Source organism: Xenopus tropicalis, chromosome 1 (assembly GCF_000004195.4).
Source record: "Xenopus tropicalis strain Nigerian chromosome 1, UCB_Xtro_10.0, whole genome shotgun sequence".
Classification (NCBI taxonomy): domain Eukaryota; kingdom Metazoa; phylum Chordata; class Amphibia; order Anura; family Pipidae; genus Xenopus; species Xenopus tropicalis.
In genome coordinates, this window is record NC_030677.2 from 114,106,722 (window position 1) to 114,119,864 (window position 13,143).

A 13,143-nucleotide genomic window follows, 5' to 3' on the forward strand; every position below is an offset into this window, starting at 1 on the left:
TAACTTTTTTGGTATATTCAAAATGAAATACCACTCTGCCTAATATGCTTTAGTAATACAATGTTGCATGAGCAAGTTTAATAGTAATACAAACATGTGGGTTATTTCTTAGGTGAGTCAGTTTGAATACTCTGCAGGTCATGCGTAGAGCAGGGTCACAACGCCAAGATATTATATACCATTTTTCTTTCATCAGCAACATCACAGAGATTCTATGTCTGAACCATCAGTATATTTGCAGAGATAGTTAACTACTGCAGATATGTGTTTTAGGAACCCTATTTAAAACCATACACACAAAAGGCATTCAGGCACTAATCTATTGACTCCTGTGTGGGTGCATTTGATGAGCTGTGTCTGAACTATGCCCCTTTGCTTATCACAGTTCCTGCAGACACAGGACTCCTGCCCTGACCTAGATCTGCTAACCTGTCTTTTTTTTTTCCCTGAGGGCGGACTTAAGACATTAACGTTAATAGTGCTTTTAACTCCTTTTCATGGCTTTTTTTTAATCTGGAGAGGGAATACAGCTGTAAAAAAACAGGAAGCTTTAAAGAAACCAAACCATATTTTTTTAAATCTCTCACTCAGCCATTGATAAATAAGCCCCATAAGTTCATATGGTCTCCTCTGGTGAAGCTTTAGGGCTATTACACATAGAGCTACTTATTGCAGCTACAAAATGCCAGAAAATACCCTGCCATAGACAATACAGAGAATTGTCTTTGCTAAAAGACATGTAGAGACAATGTCTTGGACAATAGACCAATTATTGTCTATTTTGTAGCTGCGACAAGCAGCTGGCTACAAGTAACTCTGTGTGTCATTGCCCTTAGGGAGGCAAAAAAACAACCAAACCATTGGATTGTAAATAAGATGCTACACAAAGTATTTAATGTAGGCAAAACTGGATGCAAGTGCAGTGACTGGAACAAAAAATAATTATTACAATAGGGTGTACAGCACCTGATCCTGCATATCAGGATAGCATAGTATTACATTATTGTGCTTATAACTGTGTATATTATGTCCTGTGCAAGTGGATTTCTTCCCTTGTACTCCAGTTCTTCAAATCCATAACACATATAGGCAGGTTAATTGACTACTGATGAAAAAGACCATTGTGTGTCAGAATGAAAGCACCTTGGATTGTACACACACACACACAACACATCAGAATAATGTAGAGTGTTCCATAAGCTGTAAGGTGGCCATACACAGGCCGATAAAAGCTGTTTATTTGGTCCTTCAGGACTATGTCGACAGCTCACTGACTGGTGTATGGGGACCCCTGATGGAAACCCTGAAAATTGGGTAGATGTTGATCAGACAGGCTTAAACATCCCCTTGGGGCAAGGACTTCATTGACGCAGTTCTCACTCAATGGCCTACATTTACTGTTGTTGTTATCAGCCTAGTATTTCCCACCTTAAGGTAGTCATATCAGGAAAGATCTTTATATTAGGGATGCACCAAATCCACTATTTTCGGATTCGGACAAACCCCTAATCCACTGTGAAAGATTCAGCTGACTCCTGAACCGAATTCAAACCCTAATCTACATACGCAAGTTAGGCCACAGAGAGAGTTATAGGGAACCATGCACTGCCCACGTGGTAAAAAAAACTCCAATTTTATGAAAAGTCATGTGATTTTTAAGGATTCAGAATCAGTTCATCCAGGCACTTGGATTCAGCTGAATCCTGCTGAAAAAGGCCAAATCCTGGAGTCGGTGCATCCCTACTTTATTTGTATGGCCAGCTTTAGACTCCTTGTGTAAGAGCATCTGGGTTCTAAATTCAGATTTATAACATGCAAATCATCTTTGGTAACTGTTTATGTCAGAAAAAAACACTCAAATCGTTATAACCTCACAATACAACATTTATTGTGATAAAGTTAGTGCAACAAATTTGCTGATTTTAACTTAGGTATGTGGTAAAAACATTTTCCTAAAAATTTTTTTCCCTATTGCAAGAATATATAAGGCCATTGCATCTCCTGATTTGGGATTTAGATGGACCGTGGAACTTGGATTTGGATTTACCCAAATGAGTTTATTTGAACCAAATCCAAACACTTAAAATCACATGACAAGACAACAGAACATGACATTTTTTCCACAATGAATGCCCTTTTTCCCCAATATTTGAATATGCAAATTTGGATTTTTACTGAAAGAAGATTAACAAGGAGGTTTTAGGCACCCAGAACATTCCCAGTCGTTAGGGAAGCTGTGATTTAATAGCCCTGGCCATTAATGCACAACCTTCTGAGTGGGGCCCACAAACCATGACTCAGTACTCCATAGCTGCCAGGAGATCCTCCCTATCACAGGTCCCTATATCTGTAGATATGGAACATTTATTTGAGCCTTGGGAATAAACTTTGCACTGTTTGCTCAGGGCTGAACAAGGTGTCTCTAGCAGAAAGGATCATTCCGTGGATTACCAGACACTCTGTGCAGCAAAGTACCATGTTACACATTACTGAAGTAAAACATGGATATGGATGCTAGCTGTTGAAATGCCCTTTATTTGTTTATTGTTGCCTAGCTATTAGTGTACCTTTTTTATTGTATAAAGGTAGCCCTCAGTATCAAATAAAAATAATATACCAACAAGTACTTATATTTAATCTTTATTTCTTTATTCTGTATCCTTATTATTATTTTTTTATTCCTTATCATTATTATGCTAATTTTAATGTATCCTTATTTCTTTATTATTTAGCCTTATTGTTTACTATTTTTGGTATCTAATTTTTGCCATGTATTCTGTGATGTTTAGTGCTACTGCCATATATTAGTCATTTTATCCTGTCCGATGTTGTTAAGAGGCAAGTTATGATAGTCAAAGGGCTTGGCTGCTCCAACTTGAATTCAGGCACAATGTATCCCCCTTTAAGTGGGGGCCACACTGTGCCTGTCATGAAATGCTGAAGGGCCACACTGTGCCATTTACATGTGCAAATGCAGTTGTGGTTGCGCTAAATTGTAGTTGTTGTGTGAAAAAAATCTCATTGATCAAAGGTACTTGCATCAAAAGGCACTCCTTGAACCTCCACATTGTTGCACTCATCACTACTCAGTCCTTCCCATCTGCCATTCTGAATTGACGCATCATTTTGATGCCTAACACCCATAGGCCATAGACACACAGGGCATATGACACATTGGCCACATTTGTGTCAGTAGAATCTCCCCCAGTGACAACCATTAGTGCACTTATTCATATATGACCCCTTATGCTTATTCCCTACCACCCATTTTAATTGAAGAACCCACTCATATGAGAGGTGAAACGGTCTTAAGAAAACTCAGAAAAGTCCAGTTGTTTTACACTTAATTCTACCAGATACTTTATATGATGACCTGGATGAAGGAGAATCTTCATAGACAGACTAAAGAGACAGTTTTTAAACTAAAAAGATTTATTAAGCAATCTGCTTTTCTAATTCTGAGGGAATGCAAAAGGTACATGTGGTTGCTATGCTCTTCAACTAATATAGGCAGAGGACTGGAGTCCTTACATACTATGAGACAGAATAGTAACTTCTAGATTAAAACCTTAGCCCAGTGATTGTTATGTACACTGTTACCTCACCAATTAAAGGACAAAACACCTCATTTGTGTATGTGACCTGGAAATGACTACTTGTTTTTACATCTGTTCTTGCCTCTTTGTTTAATTTTTTTTTTTTTTTTTTAAATAAAACGTTTTAAAAAAAAAAAAAAACCTTCAAAATCTAAACCATGTTTGCTGCTTCCAGGTCCAGGGCTTAATTTATAATCAGTGGATGAGTTCATACCCTTTCCAGCAGCCATGACCAGCACATATAATCAAGTCTCATTCAAGTGGTTTTACTATAGGAACAGCAGACTAGTGAGCAGCCAGAAGACCAGGGTTGGGATTATTAAACACATCTGCAATAAGTCCCTTTATACACCTAGGGGCACATTTATCAATCCACGAAGCTCCGAACTTTGTTTCTTTTCGTAATGATCGGTATTTTTCCCAACTTTTTAGTCGTCATCGCAAAAAAATTGGATTGTTGCGCCGAGTACGAAAGTTTCCGATTCATTCAAGCTTCGGTATCGTGACTTTCCTTGGGCCAGGTTGAAGCTGCAGAGTGCCATTTATTCCTATGGGAGGCTTCCAAAATCATGCAAAGTCGGAAAGGTTTTCCCACCGTTTACAATCAGTCAATACGATAAAGTCGCGATGGCAACAAAATAGTCATGAAAAATACGATAAAGTCGCGACGGCGACGAAAAAGTTGCGATATTTTCGTTTCCAATCTGAATTTTTCCCATTCGGGATTCGAATTCGTGTTTTGGTAAATCTGCCCCATAGTCATAGAAAAGGGCAAAAAAAAAAATACTCTTGCTTTTACACACCTTAGACTGCCTAAACAAATCTGAGCTCATTCTTCACCCCCCCATTCTTCGCCCCCCTACCCCCCTCTGTGCATGCGAGAACACCTGAACCCCCCCCCCCCCGCCGCATTCGCGAACAGTAAAAGTCCCATACGAGCAGTGGGGAGAGGTCCCCATTGCTCGGTATGGGAACAAAATGTAAAAATTTTGCTGCGGCGGGGCGGCATGCTGCCCCTAAGTATGTGCCGCCCTAGGCCCGGGCCTTTATGGCCTCGCCACAAATCTGGACTTGCTGCCGGGAAGTAATTTACAGCTATCTTCATTTATCCAAGCTATCTATTATAGCTCAGCAGGGTCATTTAAAATAGCCTCCTGGTTTGTTTCTGATGTGTCTTTCTGTAATGGCTGAAACAACACTTGTTTATTCTTTAGAGGGTACTTAGGCATTGCAATTACTAGTAATCAAGGTTCTCTATATGCAGCTTTCATTTCCTTGTTTTTTGTTTGCACCCTTCATTTACTTTGCTGAACAAGGGGCATACTAAGGTACCTGGACAGCAAAGATGCCAAGGATACACATGCCAGGGACAGAAAGCTGGCTTGGCACATGTGCAGCTTGTATTTACTTGAACAGAGCTGCTGTATGACAAAGTGTACACAGGTCTACACTATGCATAGAATCCATAGAGGGATCACTTGAAACATTAATTTTCTCTTTGACTATAACATTTATATTCCTTTAAAAGGTAACTAATTTGGCATTAACTTTGTATGGCATGAAGACTGATATTCTGAGAATTCTGAGAAACTTATCTTTTTTCTCCTAACTTCAAAAAGGTGAGCAACTACAATGCATACTAATGTTAAAATGATTGTTTACCTTTTGCAGTCCTACCAACTACAAATACATTGTCATATAAAAAAAGATGAGTTTTAAAGTAATAATTAAAGTTGGTGCATACCACTATGTGCCTCATGGCTCACCCCTGTAGAGGATGGTGTCACCTACCCCCTCCAGCTTGTGTAACTGTAAAGATCAGCAGCGGGCAGGAACCTTCTGTAAGCATAACACTGTGCTGTGCTTTACAGAAGATTCTTAGCTGCTGCCAATGTCTGCATCTTGTGTGTGGGTAAGAGCCAATTTAACTATTGATTTTAAAGCAATCCATTTTTTGAACAACAATAATGTATGTAGGAAACTATTGCTTCAGTGAACAATCCCTTTAAGGCTGGTTTTTAAAACTGGTATAAAGTTTTATACAACAACCTAAGCACCTAGAGTAAATCTGTCTGGAGGAGTATTGGGGGTGTATTGGCCCAGCATACAAAACTAGAACACATCAATCCCAAACGACTTGGTATTGCTGAAAAACTTTATTGTGAGGGGGGTGAATACATATGCAAAAGAAATAAGAAAAAAAGCTATATAAGCTAAGATATTTTAAAATAAAAAATACTATTAACAATTTTCATTGTTATTAGGTATTATATACACAGTCTGACAGTGCCCTCTAGTGGCATGTTATAATTCCATTAAACAGCCATAGCCAAAAAGGTGAACTGTAAAAATGAAAGCATCTCTACAAGATAACTTTATTGCTTTACCTTCAGGCCCCGCACCTTCTACTTCCTTTCACCCCATCCCCCTAAGCATCTGTGTTTTCCAAAGCCAATCTGAATTGTTTCTACTCAATAGTTTGGCTCCTTACCTAACTAAAGAGGTGTCAGAAGATAGCAGACTGAAGAATTGTAGTAAACAAAAACTGATTTCCAAGGTGATGTCTGACTTTCACATGGAATCAAAATGCACTTACAGGCCATTGGTACAGTGGTCTTAAAACTTGTGCGACTGTGTACTAAACTGAATTCTACATCTAGTTCGTTGGGACCTTTCTTTCAATCATGTAATTCTTGGTGTTGATTGGATACAACCGTACCCAGTGTTTGTCTAAAGAAAACTAGGGTGGGGTAAATTGGATCACAACATGCGCTTATCAGGAAAACTTGCTGACATATCTGGCTGATTCTTGACTACACAAGTACCAACCAGCCACTTAGTGTGGCTTCAGCAACCTATTTTGGTTTGAGTATGGCCAGCTTAAGTTCCTATCTTTATAGCTTTGAGCATTTTCATGAACTTGCTTGTCAGTGGCAGAAATACTTTCCATGTCCCATTTCTGTTTCTGCTCTGCCCATTCAAACAGTAAGGGCTCTGGCACACGGGTAGATTAGTTCCCGCGGCAAAACTCCCTGTTTGCGGGCGACTAATCTCCCCGAGCTGCCTACCCCCTGCCATCCCACCGGCGAACATGTAAGTCGCCGGCGGGATGGCAGACGCGGCGGGGTGATTTCGGGAAAATCGCCGAAAAAGACTCGCGAGTGAAAAGCTGAAAATATAGCCCCATTACTCCCCCCTGGTTTGTCAGTTTCCATGTGACTCCCTTGTCCCAAACTCATTGTCAACTTTTTCATCACTATCATACATTGTTGTACATTTGCTGTATCTGAGCAGGGAAAAGAAGGTGAAGGTATAAAATAGTAAAAATAGTGGCCAGCCTGAGAGAACTGCAGATTGGGACAGACTACAATTTTAAAATAAGTTATTAATTACTAAATAAACACTAAATGAAAAAGCCAAAAGTAAATAATTATAGATTGTCCATTTATATTCACAATAGCCAAATACTTTGCATTCTCTTTTGGCTATTACCAAGTTACCAGCAGTTTCCTTTTGCCATCTCCATGAACCCTTATCTCCCATTATTTCTTCGATCTTCATGATGCTATGCTGCTAGTACTGCTCTGCTTTGGGCTTCCCATATTTAGGGACAATGGCACATGGGGCGCTTCACTGCATGCATAAAACTGCACTGGCTCAAGGTACTTCTGCAGTTGAGTGAAAAGCCAAACTTTACCAAAAGGCAGACTTTTTCACTCTACTGTTAATGTGTCAGCTCTGGGGTTTTAAGGACAGAAGAAGGCAAGAAGGTTGTTCTCTGGTGCGTGCTTGCAAAGAAGTACCCCCGGGCCAGGGCAGTTTTTTTGCTAACAGTAGCATCATCTAAGGGGTATCAAGTGACAGTCACTGGGGTTCCTGACATATGGCTCCCCCAGTGATTGAAGCTTTCCTTTACCTTTAAAGGTTACGGCACATAGTTTTCACTTTCACGGCTGTCTTTAGGACAAAACACTGTCCCCCATGCCTGTCTGTCATCCTTTGTGCTAATATCAGATAAAAAATGCCACAACCACACACACATCTGTTAAGAAAAACATCCTTTGGCTTGCAGAGAGGCTACAGTGTGCATGTCTGAGACCTTTCTTGGTGATTGTTAGTTCTTGGCACACACTGGCATGAAGGGAATTATAATGGATAATGGTGAGACCCAGAGCCAAACAGAAGAGCTTAGCAGTGAAGTCTGCTGCCACCTTGTTTGTCCACATCACTAAATATCAAATACAACTGAACATGCCACTGTATGAAACAGTGTTAACATAAACAAAAATAAAAACAGGTTCATAAATATTGTATATTATATTATGTGTGTAAAGTACTTAATTGGTCATGTTTGCCATTTCCTATACAGATATAGGTTCTATTAACCTGATTTTCTGGGGTTTTCTGGATAAGGGATCTTTCTATAATTTGGATCAACCTACCTTATTCTGCTAAATATAATTTAAACATTACATAAACCCAATAAGTTTGCCTTCCTAACGGTATGCATTCATGCAGCTTAATTAGGCTCAAGTAAAATGTGCTGAGATTCTCCTTCTTTACATTTTTACTGTATTTGCATTTTCAGGGTAAATGTAAAATATCTGTATCATAATACTCTGTAGCATATTGACAGTTAAGTTACTTTTATCTAATCACATTTAGCATTACATTTATTGATACTGGGGTGGGGAAAGTATGATAGTGTTGGGGTAATTATATAGAAAAACCAGGTAAAAGAATCCAGGGCTGCCTTCATGTTGTAGCCATGGTGGTACAACATTTTCTAATTAACTGAACTACATTAAACCTTCTTGTCTATTCACTCCCAGCTTGGATTTAAGGTAGTTAATTGTATCTCAGATAAAAAGATAACAGGCAATGTTACATCTCCAGCATGGGGGGGGGGCAGGGGGACATTTTCAATAGAAAAGAAAAGCATCACTAGGGTTCGTGCAGGCATTTGCTTTTGTAAGTAATTGTTACTTGAAATCCCAAAACCTGACTGTTTTGCCAGCCTGACTGTCCCTTCTCAGCCTGTCAGTTATAACTTCTATAATGCTAACGGCCTCCTGCTGCACAAATATGGCAGCCCCCTCATAGAGGAACATGGGGGATCAGATAGGGAATGTAAAAGCTTGGGCAAATCCTTTTATGGCAAAATTATAAATAGCATGCAAAGACAATGTTATGACAGATGTAAAAATGGTTTCATTTCTGGTGTCAGTATCTCTTTAAGGATCACGAATCTGGGTAAAAAAAAACTTTATTTCAATGTCGGGGCACATGTCTTAACATTTTAGCACCCCAATGTAAAGCCTTTCCTTGTCCTTTATGACTGTGACTTGCCATTCAGGGCAGATACTGACAAGGCATGTATAGATTTATACTGTATCTTTAGTATCATAAGATAAAACAGAAGACCAGCACAAAGACCAGCACAAAGCCTTGAGGTACATCACTTAACAGGAGAATAGATTATGGGGGCATTTGGCACAAACACAGTAAGACAAGCTCTCACCTTCTTGAGTGGTTTCTAGCCTACAATTTCTTTTCCTTGGACTTTGGACAGAGTACTATATGGCACTGTTGTTCTACAGAACTACTTGCTTAGGCTTAGTGAATAGTACAAACCTCAGGAACACAATGACATCTCGTTCCTGGCCGGCTCCATAGCAGAAGAGGTATGAATCATGCTGAGGGAAATAAATGTTTGCTTCAAGCAACTTTATATCTTCAGTTGTCTCTTGGCTTCTTCTATGGCCAGAGATCCCATCAGAAATTGTGGCTCTGTACAACCTGAATGGCACCCAATAACAATTCTAGTACTTTATAAAAATAAAATATGTTTGGCTAAAGGATATGAAGCCTGCCACCACGTCAAGGTAGACTCGCTGAGCAGGTCCCTAACCTATCCTAACCATCTTATTAAATGAGTAAAAGTACTGTGGTATTTGGAATATATATTTCTATTCAACTAAACTTTTATGGCTAGCTCTTGAGAGAAACAACTTCATTCTCCCTCATGTCTAAGCGGCACTGATCAGCATAAGAGCTGCTTGGCCCTGACATAGAGAAGTTAGCCCTAAAAACTCAATATTTTATCCAAACAGGTACCAACAAGTACTAATATTTTACCTTTAGACTAATATGGCTGCAACTATTCTATCCACCTTATTAAATAATACTCTGTTGCTAGTTTGTTGTACTCCTATATTAACTATAACTATTCTATCCATCTTATTATATTTATGTCATTTATTTTATCCTAGTTAAGTTCCTCTACTACTATTCTATCCATCTTCTTAAATCTTAAACCTAGTTACTTCTACCCTGTATTACACCTACATGTTATTCTTTTCAGCTATATTTTATGATAACCTATTTTTATTTTCTGCCATCCTATGTTATATATGTTATTCTACTTGTATTCTATTTACCTTACACTGTACTCCTTCAAGCTATAAGTTCAGGCCAGCACTAGCATATTTGTCCTTAAGATGGCAGTAAGTGAAGACGATTCTATAATGAGGAAATATGTAATTATCCTTATTTATTACTATATAATCCTTATTTTCTTATTATTTTTATTACTTTATTCTGTATACGTATTATTGTATTCCTTGTCATTATTATCCTAATTTATATTTTTTATCCTTATTACAATTTTTTATAATTTAATCTTTTGTATTCTTTGATATTTAGTGCTTCTGACATAATATTTTTAATCATTTCATCTTATCCAATCCTGCTGAAATTTATCTATATACAAATATGGGATACATTATCCAAAATGTTTGGGAGTTGTGGTTTTTCTATCATTTGGAAGTATTAAAAGGTACTATCTACTTATTAAGAAGGAAAACTATGGTTCATTAAATTCCTATTTATCTTAAAGCTGATCCAGAGGAAGGAAAAAAAAACCCTTCTGAGGCTGTGTGAAATGTGCCTCAAAAGGGGAAAAAAATCCTTCCTGACTCCAATATGGTAATTGTACTGGTCCCTGGATCACTATTGTACTATGTGTAGTGGTCCTTATTTATTCTGGTAGCCTATATTCGGGTAGTCTATTTCATTTTTAAGGTTCTGTCCCTTCCTAATTATACCATATGGCTAAACAATGTAAATCTACCTCTTCATTTTTTAAATACGAGTCCTTTAGTTATATCCTTTGCCACACATAATAAATATAATCAAAGGAGCTAAATCTGGACCCAAAGGTGTAGATAAGCTGGGGGCTACTCAAAGTGTTGGGGGGCCAGTGGCAGGGCACAGAGACAGCAACCGGTGGAGGGGGCTGCAGCAGAGCCCGATGGAGTGGCCCGGTGTAAGTGGGGGCCGGTGGCAAGGCGATGGAAAGGCACAGATACTGCAGCCGGTGGAAGGGGCTGCAGTATCTGTGCCTTTCCACCAGCCCCCCCTAACACCGGCCCACTCCATCGGCCTCTGCCTGCAGCCCCTTCCACCGGCTGCAGTATCTGTGCCTTTCCACCGGCCCCCCCTAACACTGGCCCACTCCATCGGCCTCTGCCTGCAGCCCCTTCCAACGGCTGCAGTATCTGTGCCTTTCCACCGGCCCCCCCCCTAACACCGGCCCACTCCATCGGCCTCTGCCTGCAACCCCTTCCACCGGCTGCAGTATCTGTGCCTTTCCACCGGCCACCACTAACACCGGCCCACTCCATCGGCCTCTGCCTGCAGCCCCTTCCACCGGCTGCAGTATCTGTGCCTTTCCACCGGCCCCCCCTAACACTGGCCCACTTCATCGGCCTCTGCCTGCAGCCCCTTCCACAGGCTGCAGTATCTGTGCCTTTCCACCGCCCCCCCCTAACACCGGCCCACTCCATCGGCCTCTGCCTGCAGCCCCTTCCAACGGCTGCAGTATCTGTGCCTTTCCACCGCCCCCCCCTAACACCGGCCCACTCCATCGGCCTCTGCCTGCAGCCCCTTCCAGCGGCTGCAGTATCTGTGCCTTTCCACCGGCCCCCCTAACACCGGCCCACTCCATCGGCCTCTGCCTGCAGCCCCTTCCAACGGCTGCAGTATCTGTGCCTTTCCACCGGCCCCCCCCCCTAACACCGGCCCACTCCATCGGCCTCTGCCTGCAGCCCTTTCCACCGGCTGCAGTATCTGTGCCTTTCCACTGGCCCCCCCTAACACTGGCCCACTCCATCGGCCTCTGCCTGCAGCCCCTTCCAACGGCTGCAGTATCTGTGCCTTTCCACCGGCCCCCCCTAACACCGGCCCACTCCATCGGCCTCTGCCTGCATCCCCTTCCACCGGCTGCAGTATCTGTGCCTTTCCACCGGCCCCCCCTAACACCGGCCCACTCCATCGGCCTCTGCCTGCAGCCCCTTCCACCGGCTGCAGTATCTGTGCCTTTCCACCGGCCCCCCTAACACCGGCCCACTTCATCGGCCTCTGCCTGCAGCCCCTTCCACAGGCTGCAGTATCTGTGCCTTTCCACCGCCCCCCCCTAACACCGGCCCACTCCATCGGCCTCTGCCTGCAGCCCCTTCCAACGGCTGCAGTATCTGTGCCTTTCCACCGGCCCCCCTAACACCGGCCCACTCCATCGGCCTCTGCCTGCAGCCCCTTCCAACGGCTGCAGTATCTGTGCCTTTCCACCGGCCCCCCTAACACCGGCCCACTCCATCGGCCTCTGCCTGCAGCCCTTTCCACCGGCTGCAGTATCTGTGCCTTTCCACTGGCCCCCCCTAACACTGGCCCACTCCATCGGCCTCTGCCTGCAGCCCCTTCCACCGGCTGCAGTATCTGTGCCTTTCCACCGGCCCCCCCTAACACCGGCCCACTCCATCGGCCTCTGCCTGCATCCCCTTCCACCAGCTGCAGTATCTGTGCCTTTCCACCGGCCCCCCCTAACACCGGCCCACTCCATCGGCCTCTGCCTGCAGCCCCTTCCACCGGCTGCAGTATCTGTGCCTTTCCACCAGCCCCCCCTAACACCGGCCCACTCCATCGGCCTCTGCCTGCAGCCCCTTCCACCGGCTGCAGTATCTGTGCCTTTCCACCGCCCCCCCCTAACACCGGCCCACTCCATCGGCCTCTGCCTGCAGCCCCTACCACTGGCTGCAGTATCTGTGCCTTTCTACCGGCCCCCCCTAACACCGGCCCACTCCATCGGCCTCTGCCTGCAGCCCCTTCCACTGGCTGCAGTATCTGTGCCTTTCTACCGGCCCCCCCTAACACCGGCCCACTCCATCGGCCTCTGCCTGCAGCCCCTTCCACCGGCTGCAGTATCTGTGCCTTTCCACCGGCCCCCCTAACACTGGGCCACTCCATCGGCCGCTGCCTGCAGCCCCTTCCAACGGCTGCAGTATCTGTGCCTTTCCACCGGCCCCCCCTAACACCGGCCCACTTCATCGGCCTCTGCCTGCAGCCCCTTCCACCGGCTGCAGTATCTGTGCCTTTCCACCGGCCCCCCTAACACCGGCCCACTCCATCGGCCTCTGCCTGCAGCCGGTGGAAAGGCACAGATACTGCAGCCGGTGGAAGGGGCTGCAGGCAGAGGCCGATGGAGTGGGCC